Below are 25,283 nucleotides of genomic sequence, written 5' to 3'. Positions count from 1 at the left end.
AAAGCCCAACTGAATATGAATGCTGTCAAACTGCAGTGGTAATATTATATAATTGAAATGTGTCTGCCAGCATTCAAAGCATGTTTGATCGACAGTTAAAGCAAGCAGCGCTGCTCACCACCCTCATTAAATGTCAGTCAGACAGAGCGGCGTGCCCACTCAGAAGGCAGAATATTGATCCCCCCCCTCCCCTGGATAACAAGGCTCGACCGACTTGGGTGCTTGCCTGAGTTCGATCGCTTCCCCTCTCTGCAGGTCGTCCATACGGATCGCAAGACCGACTCCTCAAAACCCTAAATGTCTTCACGCTAGCCGCTGACGTCTTTTAGAGGGAGGGATGCTCATCACAAGTCTTCGTGCACGTTGATTTAATTAAAGTGTCTGAAGTTCAATCAGGGAGACTGGACCCGAGAGTTAAAAACAATCAGCTGGAGCTTTGATTAAACGCAGCCCTTTTTACGACCAAACTGAGTTTCCGAAGTTTTTGACGGTTCCACGTTTAGAAAGTGGCAGGAATTTGACATCCATCCTCTGCTTGAGGTCCAGTATTTCATCCATTGGATTTTCCACCTTAAAAAAAATGCTGCTTGTTTTATTTTGTTCACCAAATCATGTAAAACCTGTTGTTGTTGAGTTGAAACTCACTGATGTTGTGCAGAAACCGACCCAAATCTGATGGTCTGGTTTTCTTATGTGGGTCACAGGCATCCATCCATTGTCTACCGCTTATCCTGTATTCAGGGTCGCGGGGGTCTGGAGCCGGTCCCAGCTGTCATTGGGCGAAGGCAGGGTTCACCTGGACAGGTAACCAGTCTATCACAGGGAGACATGTAGAGACAGACAACCATTCACACTCACATTCACACCTACGGGCAATTTAGAGTCACCAATGAACCTATGGCCATAGGCATCAGTACTTTAAAATGAAAAGAGTTGCCTAGAAAAGCCCTTTTTGATTTCCTATATGAAGTGGGCCTGCAGGTGAAGTTTAAAATGGTGTAAGTCAGTCGTGAAGGAGGGAAGAGGGAGGAGCTCAAGGCTGCCAGTCGAGCAGAAATGCACATTCAACCTAAATATAGTGTACGTACCAGACTGCTGTCTCTCAGCACTCACCCTTCCCCGGTCGGGAGGCCGAGCATATCAACAGTATCTTGTACAATAGATTGCTTGAAAAAAACAACAGCAGCAGAGTGGTGTCATCTGTCCTTTTTCCCAGCATGCCCAGCACTCAGAATCCACTGCCAGCCGCTGCAGTCTGGATGTAGGCAGTTATAAATAATAGAAAGCCCTGTGGATTGAGAATATGTGGACCAAAAACAATGGAGGCGCCACACTTGTTTTTTTTCTCTGCCAAGTTTACATCATGCCATCACACATTAATGAGGCACAGGGCTCATGATATGCTTTTATTCTTTGAAAACGCTTGCCAGATTATTATTATTATTATTATTTTTTTACATCTGTGAGGAGCTTTGTTTTGAAGCGCTGAAACGAGTGGAAGCTTTTTTTTTTTTTTTTTGTCAGAAGTTGCCTGATGTCAGAATATAAGGGTTCAGTTTACAGGCAACTTTAATGGCTGAAGTTTGAAAAGTTTGCATTTTTATTATTATGAAATAGGTTAGCAGGATGTAGATGATTAGGTAAAAAAAATATACTGCATCAATACTGTTCAATAGGCTCAATTTCAGCAACTGCAGCCTATTAAAAACCCTCTTATGTGCTGAAGTCAACCACAACAGGCGTGTAACAGTTGGCTCTCTATGCATCCCGTTGAGTCTGTTTGTACGAGTGAATGAACATCGACTTCAGGAACACAGGTGATGCGTCATGACTTCCACCTCTGCTTGGCCCCGTCATTACACATTCATCACTACGTCTGACAGCGAAGCTCCAACTGCAGTCAATAGTGGCTGCAATGTGTTTGTAGAGTACGACACATTAAACAGCAATGTGTGTCTTTTGGCCTGAGCTTTCACTTTTAACCAGCCCTATGAACAACTCCTTTATTGTTGTCATTTTTATATATATATACATATATATACTGTATATAATATGCTATTGGACTTGCAGAAACCTCATTCAGATAAATGACCCATGGCTCAGGCAGACAACTGACATATCAGTAAAACAACAACCTGTGCTATCTGAACTATTAAGATATGGAAACCAGGGTGGAGGTTCTAACTTCCTGGAGTCTCATAGAGCAGACTAATAATCCCGACGTCCACACTCACACACTTGTAGACTTGGAGGCCGGTTCCTGTAAAGTCCACAAGGGTTTAGGTTCTCACGGTCACTTTGAGCCCTTGATGCTCACTTTCCCTTAGTCCGTATTTCGGCAGGCTTGGCTTGAGGGAATTACCCACAATTCCTAGCTTGGTGATATCGAAGGAATGCAAGCATCCGCTGTGTTACACACACAGTTTCTTCATCAACCGTTTCTTTATTCAATTTTGCTTGATGGTGCTGTTGTGACAAGAAGAGACAATGATTAGTAAATACATTATCTGACTCATTGGGCAGGAGAACGGAAGACATTCACATCAGGCAGTGCAAAAAGTCAAATACAAACCCACAACTGGCATGTTTTGGTTCCCAGTTGAACTAAACCATCTCAACCCCCTTTCAGCCTGTCACACTCAACCGGTTACCAGGTGGTGTCAGTGAAGTCCCTGAGGGTTCAGGGATTCCAGACTTAGGGGGGGACATTGACATCAGGCCTTTCCCTCACTCAACACCCCATCACCAACACGGTGATTTTTACAACGAGGACAATTAAGAACTGCCGGCGTAGCTGAACGACAGCAAGGAAGTAACATTATCTCGCTTTCATGTGTTGAACGCCGTCTCTGAAATCCTGGCTGAGCCGCCGCTGATTGACGGGTGACAGTGTGCCGTTCTACTGCTGCTGCTACCTCATGTTACTTAAATCTGCCATTATTTGTTCTCCTGGTTCTATTTAAAAAGATACAATAGTGCAACGTTGTCAGTCTGAGACACAAATGTGTTCTTCTTGTCATCTTCTTTTCCTTTGGGAGTTATGGAAGTTGGGGAGAAGAAAAAGGAACGAGAGATGAGTATTTAAAGGATGCAAGGAAAAATGGATGGTCTCTTACGAGTGTTTTTATTACCTCTTGATGTCATAGCCCAGAGTATAATAATGAGCTTCCTCACAGGAACCTGTAGTTTTACTCTCCTGCCTGTAGACGAACCGTATTTTTATACTAATGACGGGATTTTACTTGGTTCTTTTACGTCACTTAGAATCAACACATTTTAGAGAAGGCTCTCTGCTGCCTTGTGGGTTTGATTTGGACTTGTTGGTCCTGCATAGGATTGATTTAGTGTAACTGTCCTTATAGGCATAACATTTGACTAGATTTGTACTGATTCCAGTCTACAGCCTAAGTCTGAGTCTATGGGCTCATTATATATTACGTTATATTATTTATCAGCTCATTTACGTGACACATCACCTACGATGAGACTCTTTTGAACTTGAAATTATCGGCTAGCTCCACCCGGGTCACTCTCGTAAACATGAAGCAGCCATTTATACCTACATGTAGAGTTGTGCCCAGAGGTCAAAGGCCTGAATGTTTAAGTGTAGCCCTGAATATAACTTAAAAACCTAAACCTGAGCAGACCGAGCCCAGCAGGAACAGTAGAAACCGAAGAGACCGCAGAGCTACAGCTACAAGAAGTGATCTTTATAATATGAACATTTGTCTTTATGAGGATTGTAGAAAGAATGTGTGCAATTTGTATGAGTGAGTGAAAATCATTTTGATATTTTAAGTAAGTACTGCACTGTAAAATATTCTATTACAAGTAAAAGTCCTGCATTCATAATATGACCCAATTACAAAAGAATTATCATCAAAATGTACTTAATGAACTGAACCTAAACGTTGTCTTTATGCAGAATAATGCGTGTTATATTATAATATCATAATTATTGGTGCATTCCTGTGTCCGTCACTATAATATTTCAGCTGGTAAAGGTGGAGCTCACTTTAATTACTTTATATACTGCTGGCTAGTTTAATCTATAATAATACATAATGTATGCGTTTATTGTATTTTATTTTAATCTGAAGTTTTAAATTATTAAAACATGTACTTTAAAATGTAAATACGTGGCCAGAGGGGATGAAAAGCATCAGCATTGAGTTTGTTTATGGATTTGTTTTCTTGTGGGGGCATTTCCCTGGATGCCCCCAAGTCCCAGAAACCCCTCTGGTTCTGCTTGAGGAGGAAAACAGCCAATGAAAGCATTGTCATAAGATTTTTACTCAAACTTCTGGTGTGACTCGTAATTTGGGTGTGTTTGGTAGCTCCTCCCACTTTGGTCCAGGCTGAAAACTTAACCGCTGTATCAAATGACCATGACGTGTGTTAATTTGGTCATTCTCTATCGTTCCCTCTTGTGGTGGTCAACAACTATTGAAAGCATTGTTATGAGATGAGGTGGAGACATCCACCTCCCCGTCAGGATCAAACATATTACCTTTAGCGCATCATCATCATCATCATCATCACCATCATCATCAGGTTGACATTGGAATTGGTCCATTACTTTGGTTTATGAACAAATACCTGCAAAGCTAATGGGATCATCATGATCATCCTCAGCTGTAATTTATGCTAATTAGCAAATGTTTGTAGTTGTGAGCGTTAGCATTTAGCTCAAAGCAGCACTGTGGCTAAGTACAGGCCTCAGATCTGCTGGCATGGCTGCAGACAGTTGGTGTTGTTTATATAACTCTCCCTCCAAAGAGTGAAGGACAGGACGATACTCTGGCTATGAAAATATACTTCTTTTTATAACCATAAATAGGTCTTTTGCTATTCAGGACTGTTGAATTCAGCAGTTTCAAAGAGACCAAACCCTTCTAAGAGTCATATAGAAAGTAAATACGGTCCCAAAGATCCTTTTTTATCAACCACTTGTAGTTCAACAATTACACTTTTTCTGCACAGTGGAGGAATAGTTCCATTATTCCGCCTCAATTCAGCAGTTTCACATTCAAAAGAGCCTGAAGTCCAAATCGGTTGCCATGGAAGTTAGGAAGGAAAGGACAAAAGGACTGAAACTATCCCAGTCGGAGTCGAAACCACTGCAGAACTACACATTTAAGGGTAGCTTCGATTTTAAACAAAGTGTGGTCGTTACTTTCCTACAGACAGGCAGTCAAATATCAGTGCTACAATAGGGAGTAAAAATAGTGTGTACATGCTCCACATAGCCACATAGCTACTAATGCAGAGCAGCAGCACCATGCAGCTTGTTTTATATTTCATTGCCCCACCAGTAAATTGAAGGACAGATACTCTGCATTTTATTCAACTATTGCAGACAATCTGGCCCGTTTAGAGCCGTTTATATGCTCGCTTATAGTCGGCAGATGTCTAATTGAGGTTAAAGGAATTATGGATGAATAAACCAAGTCTGGAGGGAAAACACACACATCTCCGGACTGGGATATGTCTGCGAGGCGAAAGCCTGTTGGATCTCTTCGAGAGCTCACTGTTGTATGTTTAATTCAGGGGTGATCGTATGTACTCGTGGAATGCAAGTGAGTCAGTCAGCGAGTGAAAAAGAAGCTTTCCGCTTTCTTCTGCCAGTTTACTCCACTGCGGCGGTCAAGTCAAGGATCCGGAGTCCTACAGTCGGCTGTGCAGGATTACAGATATGTTTGCTTTCTGCAACAAAGGAATGAGCTTGTAAGCCAGTGTTACTGAGTGATTGTGTAATGTGATGCGTGTCAGACTTGCAACAAATGAAATGTGCCCTGTTGACGGTTCACTGCATACATTTAGTGTGCTTTTTCCTTATATGCATGTCTTTATACATAAAAAATATGTTGTATGTCCGTATCTTTAAGGGGGTTAATAGTTTTAGGATCTTCTGGAAACTGTGTCTAAGCTTGAAGCATTTTGGATGTTTTTTTTTTCTTTCTTTTTTCGCATGGCAACATTTGACTCATTTGAGCAACCTTGTTGAATAGTGCAACTTGTTCATTTGCCCTTGGCGTCTGATACAGACTCACCGCGGCACGCCGAAGTGTCTGTCGGAGACCCAGCAGGGATTTCAACAAACGCCATTGTAAATCCACTCACGTCGGTGTCGGACGGTCAGAGAAATTGACGTAGTTTAGATGGCAAGACAGTCATCTTAGGCTGGATGGTCAAACAAACACAGGACTTTCACCCAGGGGACAACTGACCGTGTCCCCTGTGACACCAAGTTAAGTGTTCACAACTGCAATTTAAGCAATATTCTCCTTTGCAAGATGACATGTTTGGGGAGAGGCGCCAGTGCTCAGTTAAGTTTGTATCGCATTCGGAAAGTGGAAGCAAGCTGCTCTAGCCTTAGTTGTGATGGTAAATCACCAGAGTGTGACAGCAAGCGGCTCACTAGAGAACTGCAACAAATGGGATGCTATTATTCAAAAAGAATTTAGTAATTACTATTTTGACAAAATTAGCACACAACTCAACGCAAACACAGACTGATTTAAAGGGTTACACATGCACTGTTTTTACGTTGAACCGAGACACCAAACAACAAGTGAAGCTGAGAGTTGGAGGTTTTGTTAGATGTGACGGTAAGCCGTCTGGCCTTTACGCTCCCGCCGTGTCAGACAGACAACAGAGCTGCAGCGCTTCACAGAGACTCGGCTAATGAGATTTAGTCTGACATTTAATAATTCATGAATTAATAAAAAAAAAGTTTGTGACAGTGTGGGAATCAATAACGGAACTTCACAAAGCGGTGAAACAGAGTTATTATCATTGGATTAAAGGCTTGCTTCATTTTTCAAACATTCACTTTACCAGTCGTGTTCAATGTTCTCCGTGGCTCTGGAGGAGCTGGTCAAGTCTAATTTAACGATGCCATAGTGATGTCATCAGTGTTGTCTGATTTGTAGGCATGGACACAGAATGCATTCAGAGTGTAGGATTCAGGATATATTTTCCTCTGCTGTTTTGCTTTTCACTATCGTTTGATTATTTTTTGGGGTCCATTGCTTGGAAGTTGACCAAATTCATGGATTTGCAATGCTATATAAAAGGAGGTGCCCTTTAGGAAGTAGCATGGGTCTTTACTTCCCCAGGGTGCACAGTTTTGCTGAGAAGATGGGTCTAATATGTCAGTATGTACAGGTAATGAGAGGTTCAAAGCTGAGACACTAATGACCTCTCATCGAAGCTTCACTCTCGTTGTAAAGGTCGTTGTCCAATGTCCTGAAACCCTGTCGACTCAGAGGACACTGTAACAGATTTTTCTCCATGTTCTTTTCTGCGGCCACGTAGTCGTGAGTGCAAAGCGTATCTTTTATGTCGGAGGGGAAAGAAGGGCTTTATTTTTGCTGATCATTTTTGACAATTAATGAGATTGGAGTTCCATATTGCATTGGGACAGAGATGTTGGAACATTTGAGATCATATGTTCATGTTGCATGGGCGTCGCTACCATATTTTAAGGGGGGGTCGGGACCCCCTACTTTTAAAAAAAAAGTTGTTTGGACCCCCCCACTTTTGCCATTAAAATATTAGTGCATGACGGGTCTAATTTGCCCAGCGTGCATGAGCACCAAAGGAAGTTTGTTTCGGTCAGATTTCAATCTCAGATGTCAGATCCAATCATGGACGTATTAAAACAGGTACGGCCCTCCACTACAACACTCCCACTTAACGCATCCACAGACAGCGTTAAACACCGGACCTCTGGGCCGGCAGTCAGACTGGCCCAGTTCAATACTGTCAATTAGAGGGGGGGATGCAAACGGCCCCTCCCAACTTGGACTGCTCCACTTTTTTGTTCAATCTGATTGGCTCAGCCTGACCCTCGGGGCCACAGAGACCCACAGAGAAACGAAAAAGTGTTGAAACAAAAACAAAGGCGGTGAAGATGAGAAAGAAATGGGTAATTTACGTAGCTGGAAAAAAAAACCTTGTGCAAATTAACAATGCACTCTCAGATCAATATTTAGGCTATCATGAGTGCCATATACACTGTGCAAAATCTTGTTTTGATTCTGTAGTCAGTGGGATAACTACTGTTGCAAAGACATTATAAAAAATGTCAGTATAACAATGATAAGCCTATTTAATTCTCATTTTCATTTCTAGGAACAAGAGACATTAGATACGGAAGAGACATGTTCTAAAAACAAACTCAATTCAAAATTTTCAGAGGGAGGACCCCCCACCCCCGCCTAAACAGGACCCCCCCCCCCCCCCCCCCCCACACACACATTTCAAATGCTGCTGACACCCCTGTCATGTCGTTCTAAAATGTGTACTCTGGAAGTGGCTTTGAGTATTATTTTTTGACTGATATTAGATTTGCAACATTAGAGGGAATGGGAAATGACACCATTATCCTCCTTTCATTGAAAAGCACATTATAATGATGATGGTGGTGTTTTTCAGGGGATGTGTACCAAACAAATGTGTTTGTAGTCTGTTGAATCTGATGTGTCGGCCAGGACATCTCTGGTGCACAACAATATTGAATCCTAAATTAATAAATCATCAGTGGCCTACTCTTTCCCAACAAGCGAGATAAATAAGCCAACATTTGTTTAGTCTATGGGTTCAAGTAATTAAGGATTTATATAGCAATGATCCCATTGTGACTCAGGCAAAGCAACCCATTTGTTCCAATATTTCCAAATATGAAATACAATTTGCTTTAGAATCCATTCATATCAATGCCCTCCCTTAAGTACCATTGAGGAACTGGCCACAACGGACCCCTATGCTAAAGGAAATATTTCAATATTGGGAGAATTGGTAAAGTGAGTCCAGAATCCCCAAGTTTTAGACTTTTGGAAGGAAATAATCAATACAACTCCCAACACCATCTACAGAGAAAGTCCTGTACGATTTGTATTCTTAGTCTCCTTCTAGAAGCATCGGCCCGGAGAACGTAAGTCCATTAACCTTTGCCAAATACAAGTGAAGCGCTGCTGTTGACATTGGGCAATTGTTTGTTGTCCATCTCTGAAACTTTGGATTGAAGGACTTTCTTCTTGCATAGTTATTGAATGCGACATCCACCTAACTAAATGTATTTTCATCATTATAATTTTTTTTCATTTTGTAAACAATCATTGCTTTTATTTGCACTGGCTTAAGAGTTCATGGGTAAATGGGGTGAAATACATCAAGGGACACATGAAAGATACAGTAATTGTGTTCTCTATGTGTCTGCATGTCTTTCCTCCAGGTAACGCAATTCTTCCCACAGTCCAAAAGCATGCAGATTTGCTTAATTGCACACACTAAAATGCATTCCTGTTGCCGTGTGAGCTCTGTGATAGCATGTCGACCCGTCCCTGGTGTCTCCGACCTGAGCACAGACAGCAGAGGACAACCAGGCTGTGGTAATGGATGATGTGGAGGGATTTAAAAGTGAGGGCGTGTAGAAGCAAGCTGGATATCCTCCGGCCTCTTTCACCACCGATACGTTGAAGCCTAATTAATCTGCATTGTTACGCTGAATATACAAACTGCACCCTGCCTGAGAAGATAACGATGTCATTAGGCTCATCAGGGATTAAGAGGCCAAAGATGTATTTTAATGATAGTCCAGCATAAACCTCGTGGTTGACAGTTGACACAAACCAACATAGAGAAACGTTGAAGGGCCAAATAACACAAGTCAACGTGTCTTTATTTAAGGTGCGTAAATGTTCAGTCAAACAAGATTTGATGTTGGTCTGGTCAGGCCATTTAGAGTGTAAACGTGTGAATGGACATCTCTAGTGTGTATACACATGATGTATGAATCAAAAGACTTCAGAGCTGGGACTGCAGTGCCATTTCGACACACACACACACACACACACACACACACGCACACGATATTACTTCAAAGCTGCATTCTGTGGATAACAGCAACATTATACACTATGATTCCTTATAATGCATTTGAAATTCAAGTATATTAGATTCAATACACTTTAAGATTCATAAGGACACATGCGAGTAAAGGCCAGCTTTCTTCAAATTGAATCCCAGAACCACACAAATGTCAAGGACACAGCGATGCAGTGCTGCAGCACATCCAGAAGCAATAAAATAATCTCTACGTTTCCGATGCATCAGAGTTTGGATGATACAGTTATAGTGACAAATGATGAACGGAGCATGCTAGTGGCAAAAAGAAGGTCTTTAGTGGACGTACGATGACGATGAGTTGTTGGAGGGACCCCCTATTGCACATGATATAAAAAAAGTGGCTTACTAAACTGGCCAATAATAATGTGTAATGCAGCATATAGTGCCATCTATAAATGTACTTTGTAATGATGTATGTATACAATACTGAGCCATTAACAAAATTGCTGAAAGATTCATATATTTATAGAACAGATGTTAATTCTTTATTGGCATTTCTAGGTCACAATTTCAAAAAATAACATTATAGAAATAGGAAGATTTATATTCTCTCTTTATATGTTTTGTTCATGTTTATGTCTTTTTTTTTTTTTTTGTGGACACATTTTTAATTTTTGAAAGAAAAAAAAACTTGGGATCAAATCATTTCAGGGACCCCCTGCAGTAACTCAGTGGACCCCCTAGGGATCCCGGACCCCCCTGTTGAAGATCTCTACTCTATAGATTCTTTTTCATTCAAAAATCTGGGGAGAACAGAGAACAGTCTGTAATCCCGTGCTCTGTTTGGATATTAAGAGTATTTAATCTGTGAATAACTTTCTCTTATCTCTCTAATCTATCTGAGATTATGGGCTGCATAAATGGATTCTTTTGAAGTTATGATTCATGTGGAAAATTGATTTCTTACATCTTCTCTTTAAGACAGTGCTACTTCACAGGCCTACCGGGCAGACTTCAGGAAGTCATGTCTCATGTGAATATCAGGAAACATTAGCGGAGAAAATAGGTTCAATACCGAAAAAGTATTTTGGAAGATGATGTTTTTTAATCACCAGTAACTGCTGAGATAGTATAATACCAATCCTGTTAACTCTGTCTCTTAGGCTCTTATATGTGGGGGTCACTGTTTAGGTGGGGGTCCTCAAATTTTGAATTAAGGGTGCACTCACAGCGAGGCCATTCGATCCGTAACGGGCCTCGGCACGATGCCCCCCACACTGCTCCAGCCCAAACAGCCCCCCTAATTGGCAGTATTGAACTGGCCCAGTCTGACTGCCGGGCCAGAGCTCCGGCGTTTAACGCTGTCTGCAGTAAGCGGCCGTGTTGCAGCGGAGGGCCGTACCGTCACCTGTTTTAATACGTCCATGATTGGATCTGACATCTGAGATTGAAAAAAGTCAATCATTGATCAACCATTTACTTTCAGTGAATCCAAGAACGATAAAGATTAAATTAAATTCCGCAAGCCCCAGGAGGGCTGGGGAGGCTAAACAGTGCTACTGTGGGAAGTGTAGAAACAGACGCTGTTCACGTGGGCGGCGTTCATAATTTGCCAAATATTCATACAGATTTCTGTGTGAGAAGTGAGAGGACGTATCGTGTCAAGTGGCTTTTAAAAGCAACTGTGTGACAGGAATGTAGTTCATAATTCAATATGTTGGTCCTTGTGAGCATACACCAGCATGTGTAGGGCTTTTGGAATGCTGTGTGTTGATGCATCTTCACTAAACTGTTCAGAATTGGACTGTAAGGGGAGCATTTTGCTTTGAGTCTAGTTCCTTGCAGTTCACGTTTCTTCTTTCTTCCAAGGATTTGTATTCTCAAAAGGTATTACCTCAGAAAAAAATATACATGTTGCTGTAGAAATAATAACAAAATGATGGACCACATAGGAAATGTGCTTCAATTTCCTTGATTGGGGGACTTTTTCCCAGAACAGAGCGGCAGTTGAAGTGTCCTGCCTGCCAAGCACATGCATAAGCAATGGATATTTTGCTGACAAAAGGTCAGGAGATACAAGGTAGATGCTGGTCTCACTGGACTTTGGCTGCATTTCAAAGAAAACTGTCAAGGAAAAAGCAGACAGTAATTCTAAAGGCAACTGGGCAGAAAGGCTGAAGGCATTACTTGTTCGTGAATATTTTCAACTATGTATTCAGGCATGTTATAAATATCAATTAAAATCATCTCACATCTGTTGAGAAATAAACAACACCAATGAAAGGAAAGACATGACACATGAATGCTTTTTTTTGCTCAAAGTCATATAGTAGTAGCTAACTAGCATTGGTAGCGTGGTAACGACCTGTCAATCACCAGGTAGCCCCGCCCCCTAAAGCATCCCCTGCTTTCTGGTCTGGTGGACTCTAAATGGACCATAATGTACTAAATGAACATCATGCTGGATTGAAGAAGACTTGAAACTAGAGATTGAGACCATAAACTCATGTTTACAATGTTTACTGAGATAATACATCAAGAGAGAAGTAGGGTAACTTTCTCATAGACTTCCATGCAATCAGAGGATTTGTCCCTTGGTGGCTGCTAGTGATGTCCAAAGTTTCTTTATTTTCTGAGCCCAATAGATGGCGCTCTCTGTTCAACAAAGGGTTGAAGGCCGATATATTTCCATTGCTTTCAACCCTTTGTTGAACAGAGAGTGCCATCTATTGGGCTCAGAAAATAAAGAAAATGCTTCACGAAGCTTCATTTGGACATCACTAGTGGCTGCTAGAGAGAATGTATGTTGAAGACACTTAGATATTGACTTCATTTCTGAGGCTGCAGCCTGGATAAATGTGAGCATACTGTGTTAACTTATAGCATCATACATGACGGATTTCTCAATCAGTCCCGTTATATGAAGGTGCCTTAATGAGAAGCAGCTTTGGGCAGCTTTGATTTATGTGCGTTCGATGCTGAGATAAAACACTGTCACCTTGACAACATAATGTCTGCCGCAGATCAGCAGGGTTTCCTGCAAATGACAAATTGTTAGTCGGGTTGTGCCAGCAGTCCGTGTTAAGACATATGAGGCGGAGCCGGATGCAAACCCAACACGGTAAGATCATGTTTGCTCTGCGACCTTGCATGTAGTTCTCACACCTCTTGTGTGCATGAGAAGATGGATGTTTAATGAGCATTCAGTTATTGTACCGTGGATGGGAAGAGACAAAAGGCAGTGGGATGCGACGCAGGCCTTAAGTGCCTGCTGTTTCCTTCAATTATGCATCTTGTGTTAAGTCTACACACACATGTATTAACTGGAACGGGGAAAAAAACATGGTTGTCGTGAGATTAAAGTCTGCAAAGGGAAAAGATTCCTGAAGGGCTGCGGTTCCACTCAGAACCATTTGCTCCCGCTGAAACCTTTTTTCAAGTAAGGGTTTTTTCAAGGGGGACACATCTTTGTAAATGTGTGTTCACACACAAAAACATTTTTTGTATCACACTATACACTGAAATCACATCAGTCACTTAGAAAATTGCGTGACATAGTCACGTGAAAGTCTATCAGCATTGAGTTTCTCTACGATAGAACGAGACTGAATGAAACTGTAAAAACCAGAGAACATCGATGGTACAAACAACGAGATCGCTCCTATATTCATGCCTAAATTACATTATTTTTAGTGTTGATGGAGCTGCAAAAATGTTGAATCTTACTTCCTTTCAAAATCACCTACGAAATGTCACATCATTCATCCATTTGGTGAGCTGAATAATTACTCCATATAAGGGTTCTGTGTAGAACGTCTCATTGAAGTTCACAAATCATTCCAACCCTTTATGTTGTGTTCTAGGCAGATCCCTCTGAAAGGGCTCCAGATGGAACCGTAAGGGTTTTCCTGTGGGGACCAGCCAAATCACTGGTTATGGTTCGACTTAGCCCCCTTTTAAGTGTGAAGGATTATACATAGAATGCATTACTCTCCACTGGAATTTCATTAGCTTCAGATGAGAGAATCCATTATGGCTGCGTGAGTCCTTGAATGCACTGAATCAGGTTGAAAGTGTTGCACGCGTACTGTAAAACCGGAGCTGTGTGGCTTGTTCTAAAGGTTATTTATGTGCAAAAAACATTTAGTTGGAAATCAGCTGTAAACATGTATAATGTCACAAATTCATCTTGACTTCTAGGATGCAACATGACTCACATGGAACTTGTTGGTTGGCAGCACATATAAATGTTGAACGTGGTTCAGGATGTGTTTTTGCCCTCCGTGACTCAACGTTGCCTCCGGCTCAGTGGAATCGTTTTTTTTTTTTTTTTTCAGTTTTCGGTAAGCAGGCAGTAGAAGGCTGTAACAACTGCCCGAGGACACGCTGCGGCTACGTTAGCAACGGCAGATTCACAGCCTTCACAGATGCTAACCGTTCTGCCTTGAGGGCAAAGGCCAAGCAGTGGACAACTGTGCACTGATGAGAGCAGGCAGCTATCGCTAACCTTAAAGGTCAGCAGTATATGTTGTGTAGCATGTTGCCTTTTGAGAAACACTGCTGCATGTCGGGGGGGTTAAGTGCAGGGCCGTGGTTAGCGTTAGCCTCATTGACAGGGTGTCACTTTAATGGGAGCGGGCTAACGTGAAGTGATTTAGATCAGGGGGAGATAAATAGTTGACCTCCCCACTCTGTGTGTGTGTGTGTGTGTGTGTGTTTGGTCTGAGCACATGAAAATTAATGAGCTTCTTTACACACAGAGACTAATAATGACCGTGATAATAATTATGTGCAGCAAAACATTGACGTGTGAAATAACAAAGACAAGCATGCTGTGTAGCTCATGTTGCTGTCAGCTGCCTAATTGTCCACGTTAGCCTCTACTGGGCAACTGGAATATCACAGTGTCATGCATGATGGCAAAAAACAAAGCCTTGGCCCTGACTACCCCCAACGCTGGAGAGGCTCCGGAGCTTTCTAATCCACGCTAAGAAATATCAGCTTTCAGCTGACCTCGGCCTCGCTTCTTGAAATCCCAATGCCACTAGGCTTTACGACAGGCTAGAGGCGGGTGAATAGGGATAATTTAATGAAACATTAGACGAGAGCACTCCACAATCCTTAAACAAATTGCCTTTCTGACTGCCAAGCTTGGTTCGATTCGGTTTGCCTGAAGGAAGAGCCGAGCAAATCTGCAGAAAAAGAAAAAGAGAAGCACTCATTCACCTGCAGCATTCAGATGTTGGCTATTGTTCCTGGAAAAAAAAAACCTGAAAAACAATTTATATATACAAGATGAGGCTGGGGCTGCAAGATGGTGTAGTGGGTAGCACTGTCGCCTCTCAGCGAGAGGGTCCCGGGTTCGATTCCTGGTTCAGATTCCTTCTGTGTGGAGTTTGCATGTTCTCCCCGTGTAAGCGTGGGTTCTCTCCGGGTTCTCCGGCTTCCTCCCACAGTCCAAAGACATGCAGGATGGGGATAGGTTGATTGGTGACTCTAAATTGCCCGTAGGTGTGAATGTGAGTGTGAATGGTTGTTTGTCTCTACATGTTGGCCCTGCGATAGACTGGCGACCTGTCCAGGTGTACCCTGCCTTCGCCCAATGTCAGCTGGGATCGGCTCCAGCCCCCCGTGACCATGAATACAGGATAAGCGGTAGACAATGGATGGATGGAAGAAGAGGCTGTGCTATGATGGCTAAGCCTCCCCTAGACAGTCTGCTTGTGGATTTATGGTTTTTCCCAAGGAGAGATTAAGTGTAATGCGGGGCTGTTGACTAGACCAGACAAAGCAGGAGGAGCCCTTCCTCTTGTCGGCAGCCACCTATGGCCATAAACAGGTGGCTGCTGGGTAATGGCACATTTACCGACGATGCCAGGTGAGGGAAGACTGGCCTTATTAAGATTTTGGCAGGGCCGCCATTTACATGACATCGCAAAGGAGATTCACCCCTCATTACCTCTGTGTGCTGCGTAATGTACCTAAGCTTGGGATTTCAAGCTGGCCACTGAGTAAAGCCTTGAATTAGCTTAATGAGAGCAGCCGGGCACACGACTTAAAGCTCACGTGGGGAGAAAGTCACAAGCAGCCACTTACAGCCAGTATGGTTATTGTGTCTGGGTGTTGTATGCGATGGAGTGATTTGTGTCCATGTTTGCATGCATGTGTCCCCATTGCTGGATGTATGTATGTGTGCAAAAGTGACGCAACCATAGCAATCAATCATAGAAAAGAGACTCAACTGACATTGTTAGCGACTCATCCAGTGGGTGTCAGATAAAGATGTAGCATTGTTGACGGGGATGGTTCAACAATCAAAAAACACTCATGAATGGTGAAATTTCATTATCAGGATATTCGTGCATATTCTCATGAGTGACTTGAAAAAGCTTCACTGTGATAGTAGAGTAGTAAAAGTTTCAGCATGATTTAAAAAGAAAAAACATACAGGAAGAATCATGTACATTATTTTAAATCGTTCCACTAAAATGGATGTTTACTTAAAAAAAAGTCATCTCTGTGATGCAGAATAAATATTTGTTTCTCAAAATTGAAGGTACAGTGACTTCTACGACGGCGTATTCAGGCCACTGTAGAAAAAAACAGCTGAGAGAGGGGGGCAACATTTAGCGAAAAAAAGTTGCAGATTTGCAACTTTATTATGATGCTAACAACCGGCATTTATACTAGCTAACTTCTTCTAATTAATACATCACAATGTGTGACAACACCTCATTAAGGTCCTTAGGGTGATGATGTCGATGCTTATTGTTTGTTTTATTTATATGAGGCCAAATTTACTTACGGGTGTTTATTAATCGGGTGGTTGATGCTAGCGGTAGCTTTCACTTGCTGTCATAGAGGAAGAAATAAGTTGCTTGACCGGATGTTTCTTGCTATGACAACATGTGAAAGCTACCGCTAGCATCTTATCCCAACTGTTCTGTTCTCAGCAACCAGAGCTACAAAATGAATACCCAATTTGTAATAAACTGTCATTTTCCACTTTAAATCAATAATAATGTTGAAATGGAGCGAGTTCACCAAGCAGCAATGTATAGACCTATACACATCAACAACAAAAGAAATCATAATGATGTCGGCAGTCCATCGTCTCTTATTATAGACAAACGGCATCGAGCTGACTTTAGTCATCACATGGTTAGATTTGATCTCCGCTGACAGGAGATGTTGGATGCATACGGGACGGAACTGCAAAAAATGGAGTTTGTTTGTGAGCGTGTTTATTTGCAAATTGTCAACCTGTGTAGGTGGAATGTGAATTGATTGTGTAGCGTACAATATGCATATTAGATAGATTGACAGCAGCAGGGATGTTGCCTTGTGGCATGGAAATATGAACTGTCAAACACAGCCTGCTACTCATTACCAGCAGCAGCAGCAGCAGCCAGGTATATGTGGGCCTCCGTGTTTGTGAGCCCACATCTGCATGAGTGTCTGCTGTGAAGCGAAGCCATTTAAAATGAATTCTATATGACCTCTGCTCTTGATCAAACAGGGGAATAAGAAATCCTGTTTTGTCTCCTTCCCTCCTCATTATTACCCCGCTGTTTCCGCTGTGAATTGTCCAGCTGTGCTCTGGGACACAAAGGTTAGAGTAATGTCTCGCTTCACACACCAATTGCAAGTTGTAAGTAACCGCCACAGCGCACAATACTAAAGTTGTCATTTTATTCATGAAGTAGTGGCATTCCAATGATGAAATTAGAGAAGAAAAGCAGATGGAGGGACAGATGAGCAGAGATCCTGGATGTAGTAGTCCTTGTTCACGCATCCCTTGGCCAATCACACTTGCTTGCTTCCCAGCAGCTCCATCGGCAGAAACCAAGAGTCCTGAATGGAGTTTGGCTATGCGCTTGTGACGTGAGAAGCCAAAACCTCTCAGCTTAGACTTGTGGAATAAGTCTCCATTTAGCCATCAGTAAATGCTTGGGCAATCTTGTGATCACGCTCACGCACGCTTTCCCCAACATCCGTAGTGTGCATGATCTAAACGAGTCCACTGACAAGCTGAACATGGAAATCACATTAAACCTTGCAGCCCTGTGTGGTTATCACTGTGCATGGTATTAGAGGCTCCCTGGCAGCAGCCAAAGGGAAACATACCTTTTGTTTCTGGACATTTCTTCATTCAAGTTATTCCATAAGCACATGGATCTATTTCATCCCCCAAAAACAGATTGTTGGTGTTTGGAAAGTCATGGACTCACTCCAGAAAAAACTGTCTCGGGTGTCGGATAGCTCAGTTGGTAGAGTTGGGGCCTTCCTGCATGTCCTCTCCAGGCAAAATTGAAAAAAAAAAACAATCCATAGAAAACAGATAATATCCTGGCACAAAATGAAGTTTACAGGTATTTTCTCCATCCAAAAAATGAAATATTCTGTACCGTTAACAGACACTTCACAAAAAAAACCACTATCAGACTTGCCCTTCTACTAAAACAAACCAACTAAAACGCTACTCGGTTAACTCCTTCACATGAATCACTTTAGAGAAGCATTATTTATGCCAATGCAGTGTGAGGAAGGTTTATCCAAATCTGAAAATCAAATGGAAGTCGTCGTGGGGCCAGCGGAGGTTCTCGCTCCAAGAATTTGGTGAAAAATTCCTTCATATTAAACATAATTAAAACATTGGCTCATATTTTTTACCCACTTTTGGTGCAGAAGTATACTTTCAGATTATTCATGTTGAAGAAACGGAAAGGCCAGTAGACCTACAGTTCATGCAAAGTGTCTCTCAAGTTGGACGTTATTTATTGTCGTATGCACAACAATCACAGAGACGCAGACGATGGCGATCAAAATCAGATCTCTAGAATGTAAGAAAAGTAAAATAACAGTTAAATCTTAGTTAATATTAAAGTGACCACCAAGAGAGGGACCAATATAAAAATGTGTAATCTGGTATCAGTCATCAGTCTGTGCTGATGTTCTGCATTGCGGTGCCTCGCTGCAGCAGATGTAAGTGGACGGAGGGAGAGCGCTGAGTTGGGTTTCTTTACACCTGAGGGATGAAGGAGACAACATGGTGTATGGAAATGGCTTTTCAGACCCCAATTTCACAAGCAACATGTGTTTATTTCATCTAATAATTTATGACTATATTTTCATAGTGAGTGTAATGCATGATTTGGTGGAGTATCATTTCCAAAGGTTGATAGCTGCTATGGCCCATCAGCCAAAACCAAAATGTTTCCCCTGCGTTTCCCAGCTGCTCAAAATTAGCCATCGGCACATTTTTGAAACAGTGCATATCATTTTTTAAGGAGCTTAATGGCCGGTGCTCACTGGCTGAGGGTTTGTTGTGCTCTGTTGCACAGGATCTCTCAGCAGAATATCAAAATCCATGTCAATGTGGATGGTGCTTCAGTGAGCTGTTGCTAAAAGGACAGACTGGATATATTATTTTATTCAAATATTAGTAAAGAAAAGAACAAGAAATCCATGTTTCCCTGGTAAGACATCATTTATGCTGAGAGCTGTCAGAACTGCTTGTTGGATGGTCCATTAATCTGGAAACCGTCTCCCCCACAGCTTTGATATAAACAGAAACTATGCAGACGTGTCTTTTTCCATTCTTTCCACACCTTTTTATCTCACTTTCTACATGAATGTCCATGTACGACACTATGAATGTCTTCCAGGAGAGACGGTCTGACCGCCATGTTTAAATCAGATTTCTCCATCTCGGTGACGCCTGGCTTTCCACCAGGCCTCCAAGTGTGGCTGTTTGGAACAACTCTGTGCTTTTGCCTTCCCGTGAGATTAAAGGACTCCATGTACGAACTGGCTCTTTTCAAGCTGAATCCAACCCGACGGATCCTTGATCGCAAGTAACAATGGTACTAACTAGTAGAACACAACAAAAGGTAACACAGTCCAGCAAATTTGAATAATTACCCGAGCTGTTTCTTACAGATAACATCAGTTTAACGACTGATTTCCTCGTTCAACTGCGACCTTCTGCATTTGCTGTAGTTACAATGAAGGATTATGAGCGACAATACAAAAGGAAGCTGGTTTAAATGTTGGCTTCATTACAACATTGTATGATCTCTCAGCAGATCAAATCCTGTCAAAATGGAGGAAGCTGAAGTAAAAACTAACACTAACTTATGCATTTGTACCTAAAAGAAATGTTCTGATGTATTAATGCTCACATTCAGCAAACATGCTGAGTAGTACCAGTAATAGTAGATGTACCACCTGGTCTGTGTCAAGCATAACTTACACTACCAGCAACATTTCAGACGTGAAGAATTATTTCAAGAAATAATTGATGCAGGTTTTGCTGTCTGTGTTCTCTAACGAATGGCTCTTCCAAACAGAGTAACCTTCTAAGTTGTTCTGCAGAGAAAGTTTGACAAGTTTGCTTCTAAATATAGTATCTCATAGGGTTGAGGAGGAAGGAATTATTGCATCACCTTGAGAGTATCTAGTAAGTGGCAAGTCCCTGAGAGTTGGTGCAATCTTGCACATTTCTCAGGCAACCATTTTGCTAATGGAGTTGCAGAACCGTTTCCTGCAAGATGGGGAAAGAGGCTCCAATGAGGCAGTGGAATGACAAGCAATAGACTGGAAAATATGAGATGTGGGGGAGGTGGGGGGTGGACTCAAGCTGATGTGTTTATTCGACACTGCGGGTTCCCAAAAGAAATCGTTGTGGGCAAATGCATTTTAAGTCCCACGTGACAGGAAAAAGTAGACACAGCTAGTGTCCTACCATTGAAAAGAACCTTGAGAAATCAAACACACCCTCCAATGTTGTGACTTTGGGTGTTTGGTGTCAGCAGTTCATACGAGGATTCAGAGGAAGGGTTGGAGTCATGTTCAGTCAGCATGAGGTTACCTGATTTCCCCCCCAAAACTTTTAGGCCAATCCTGTTGCGTCCGGACTCCATTCTGGGCACGTTGATGAGTAAAAATCTGTTGTGGTTAAGATCAAATTTCCAAGCAGAGAAAAGCATAACAATGTTAGTTTAGGACTCTCAGTTAGATTTCTCAGGTTCCTCTACTAGAAAACCAAATCACAGTTTTGATTTTTATTTTCACACCATTAAACGAATCACTGTTGCTTTTCGACGGTTGACGTCAATCAGCAGTGAAACAACCACACAAGGCTACATTACATTATTGACTAAGCATTCAAGTATGTTTTTATGTGTCCTTTAGGCCCAAAAGAAAAATCAATCAACAATCAATACCTTATAGGTTTTTATGGCATTGGCTAGCTGGAGTTATGTACACCCAGTCTGAAAGAAAGAACAGTAAGTCATTTCAGGTGGAAAAGTGAAGCCATGATACAAAAAAATTGAGGATTTATTGAAGGAAAAATAAAAAACTAAATAAAGCTACAGTTAGGTGTGAGATTAAAAAAGTAAAGGAAATAATTTATGTGGCAAAATGTGTCTGTTGTTAATGTATAGGTTTAAATGTCAAGCGAGTTATAGAAGTCTGATGTTGAAGAGAAAATTAGGTAGAAAAAGTTAAGTTAAAAGTTGAACAATTAGGCTCATGTTATAGATGATAAAATAATTTCAAGTAGAAACAATTAAAATTTGAGGTAGAAAAATCCAACATAGGTCAACATGGTGGAAAATACTAAAAAAAAAGAATAATCAAGCTAAAGTTAAAACACTTTAGTTCAAAAGGTTATGAGTTTTTTTGTTTTTTTGCCGTTTCTCACCATTGATGCTGCATTGATCAAATACATGTGAAATGTATATCTGCCACCTTCCACACATGGACTGTGCGTATCATTTCTGGTTGAAAGCATGCAGAGCAGCTTATGTAATCATTTTTTCCTCTTGGTACATCACGGAAGACAAAATGGAGAGGATGAATATCTCGGCACGAACACTCTCTGAGTTATTCTCAGCCAAAGCTCTACAGTTGCCGTTTTGAGAGGAAGGGTAGCTGGCGCTGATCTGCTTCGCTGCATGTCCATCCTGCTGGACGGTGATACATTATAGCGACGATAGAGGGACACTTGAATAAATGACTTCAAAGAAGCAAGTGAGATAGCAGCCGCCCAATCAGATCTCACTTTAGCAGGATAATAGCATTCAGGTCCCCGGAGGCAGAAACGAGGATGTGCCATAAATTATGAATTTCCATGAGAACAGATATGGATGGCGGTGTCATGCAATAATTGGCACAGCACTTAGCTCCGAGTGAAGCTAGCTGGTGGCTGAGTGACGCGACGCTGCAGGCGGCGACACCGAACGCACGCTGAAGTGATTCGCGAAGTCAGCGTGACACAAAGAGGCGCCTCCAATTATCGCGTTGACCCGAGGCCATGCGATGTGGAAACCTCGTTTGAGGAGCTGAAGCGCCGCGTGCTAGCTCGCCCCGGAGGGTCTGAGGTGAGCGGAGCTCTCTGGGATGATTGAAGGTGAACTTGGAAATACACCTGTTGTATTAAAACACAAGCTGATGCAGCAGCACTGAAAACGGGCTCATCCATGAGTATGTCTCTAGTGAGAGAAGAAAGTGCCTCCGCTAGCAAGGTTTTCAGGTATGCATTTAACTGATAGTGAAGGTTTGTGGCTAAACAGCCTTTCATACTTCGACTCTACTGAAACCTTTAAATGGCTTTTAAATACACTTTAACAGTAGACTTTTTAAAAAGGGAGATTTCACCCACCTTCTCCATGCTAATATACCTGCTGGTTTGTTGCCAATGCAACATGTTTATCCAGAATCAATGTGATAGTAATAATATCAGACAGACTATTCTATGCTGTACTACGTGCTGATTGGCTGGTAGTTGCACACCATCCACTACAACACATTTTTTTCTACACAAAGTGTTACATTCAGCATGTAATGCCGATTCAAACCACAGCTTGCTGTTTTACATTTCTGCGTGTTTCACCAACTGTGACATGATTCTACGAGAGTTTCACCCTCCCCGATTTAGTAAACCAATTTATAAAAGCTCATCCAAGCCCAGCACAAATCAATTCCCTCCTGCATGGCATCATGGCTTCAGGATTTCATTAGGTTTTTTTTTCAGAAAAGCATATTTGAAACCAACACCTTGTTGTCATGTGGACTTTTTTTTTGTTACGCACCTAAACAATTCCTTCAAAATCATGGTACCCTGAGAGGACGGATGTGACTCCAGACCTCGGTCAGAGTTTGGGCCGACCCCGTCTTCTGTCTTTCTAAAATAAAAGGATTTGGATGCCGTTTCTCACATCCCTGCTCTCCGCTTCTCCTCGTTGTTTTCCTGCAGGTGAGCGAGTGAACGGATGAGGTGGAGGACTTCTTCTTCCTCAGCGCAGACGTCACCTTGCAACGTTCATCCGGGGGAGGAGGGGAAAGACTCGGGATTGTTTGTTGCCCGCAGGAGGAATTCAAGGTCAGTACTCAGCTCAAACCCACACACACACACACACAGTCAGCTTTGAGAACAGATTCATAGATGGAGGGAGCCTCTTCTTTTGTATTGCTGTTTGTATTAAGAGGAGTCAAGTGAGCTGATGCCATTTTATGCATGAGCTGCATCGCTATCATGAACAAATGATTCCAGAATAAATGAAGAATCCTTTAATATCCAAGCAGATTATCTTTTCCTTCCGTCCTCCTTCCTCGCTCATTTAATCCACTGTTCAATCCCTCGTATGCTGTTTCCTGTCCTGCGTTTCTTCCTTTGTACTTTATGCCTTTTTAGCGTTTGAATCAACGTCTCTGAGCTAATGTTGGGCTGGCCGAGGTTGTTTTCCTTGGGAAGTCCACACACCGGGAAGTATTTGAATGGTAATTGCTTCCCCACAGATCGGTGGCTCACTGATAAACTGGGTTCGTTGCAAGAAGAGAGACCCACTTGCTGCCAACTAAACTGCAGCTCCCCAAGTGTTGTATTTACAGGTTATTTACTGCTATGTAACAAATAAAAAGGGATAGCCTGGATGTCTGCCTGTTTCATGTGAATGTAGACATCAGTTTGAAAAAGCTTTTAACCCGTCAGTCCGGCGGTTTCGGCCCAGCAGGATCGCGTTTCCAGTGGGAGGCGTTCAGTGTTGTGTTGCTACGTTGCTGATTACTGCTATCAAAGTTGCTTTAAGGCAAAAAGTAAATTGAAATTTCCAACATGATGAATCTATAAATAATTGTTTGCTTCCTTCAGTCTTTATTGTTATCCATTCCTTCCGTCAGAATTTATATTTCATGCCATATATTATATATTTGGTACCTGCATTCTCTGAGCCCCTCAACTCTCTCCGCCTTCCATCTTTTCTTCTTCCTTCCTGTGATGGGAACGGAGAACCAGTTCATCACATGCCATGTGACTCACTACCAAGCCAGAGCTACAACACCCTGTATCCAATAGTATCAAGGTACTTCATTCAATACCCATCATGTGAATGGAAAGCTGCCAGTGTGCATCACTGGAGAAGCTCTGATACTACCTGGTACTGGTTTATTTCAGTTTGGTACCCAGTCCAAACAATGCCATATTTCCAGGCAGTATCGTGTTCCATTTTGTTTTGGAATGAAGCCACGGCGAAGGGAAAGCTGCTAATAATCTAGTGAGATATATGGCAACTTAACCTCTTTTAGGTAGCTCCATTCTTTTATATCATCCTGATTCGGAATCTGTTCCCTCGTTACCGGGATCTTTTCCTGGGTGTACACATGTGGTAATTTAATGAAATCATCTCCATCGATTCTCGAAACTTCAAGTCCACTAACCATATTGATGTCAATCACCTTTTCCTGTCCCAATGTTCGCAGCAGGATTCTACTGGGTGTAGCTTTAACTTGCAGCATTCTTCTCAAGCTTTCCGTGCAGACACTTCCAGTACTACCTGGGTCGAGAAAGGCATATGTTTTTAGTCTGTAGTTTGAATTTTCTAACTTGACCTGCACAGGAACGATCGCCAGCTTCTGTAGGTCTCAGGCCCCGGTAGTGATGTCCAATGAAGCTTCGTGAAGCATTTTCATTTTCTGAGCCCAATAGATGGCGCTCTCTGTTCAACAAAGGGTTGAAGGCCGATATATTTCCATTGCTTTTAACCCTTTGTTGAACAGAGAGCGCCATCTATTGGGCTCAGAAAATAAAGAAAATGCTTCACGAAGCTTCATTTGGACATCGCTATAATAATCCTAAAGGGACAATTCTTTCCCTGATAACATGAAAGCACAGGCCAAAGTTGCATTGAATTACATTTGAATGTGTTCAAGCTGTTTTCAGTGAACATTGTGTTTTTAAGGTAAATATTAACGGTATGTGATATGTTCAAATATAATCTTGTTTATATATAAAACGTTTTTTTGAGACTTAAATACAGTTGTGTGAATATTTATAAAATAGATATTAGAGGGGGAATTTTTGTCTTCCTAACTCTAAGCAGCTTATAATACATAATTAAAATTAAAATTAACTAAACTAATCC

The 25,283-nt window shown here is 41.9% G+C and overlaps 1 protein-coding gene across 1 annotated transcript in view; it reads left to right on the top strand.

The window, feature by feature from the left end:
* LOC311016326 (leucine-rich repeat and fibronectin type-III domain-containing protein 2) overlaps positions 1-25,283 on the top strand; it is a 122,543-nt gene that overhangs the window by 18,329 nt on the left and 78,931 nt on the right. Inside the window, exon 2 of the mRNA XM_084013954.1 lies at positions 23,120-23,245. The gene's annotated coding sequence lies outside the window, so the exon portion shown is untranslated. The remainder of the gene's footprint in view (positions 1-23,119; positions 23,246-25,283) is intronic.

Source organism: Eutrigla gurnardus, assembly GCF_963514095.1.
Source record: "Eutrigla gurnardus genome assembly, chromosome: 7".
NCBI classification, from domain to species: Eukaryota; Metazoa; Chordata; class Actinopteri; order Perciformes; family Triglidae; genus Eutrigla; species Eutrigla gurnardus.
This window is presented reverse-complemented; position numbering and strand designations above follow the sequence as displayed.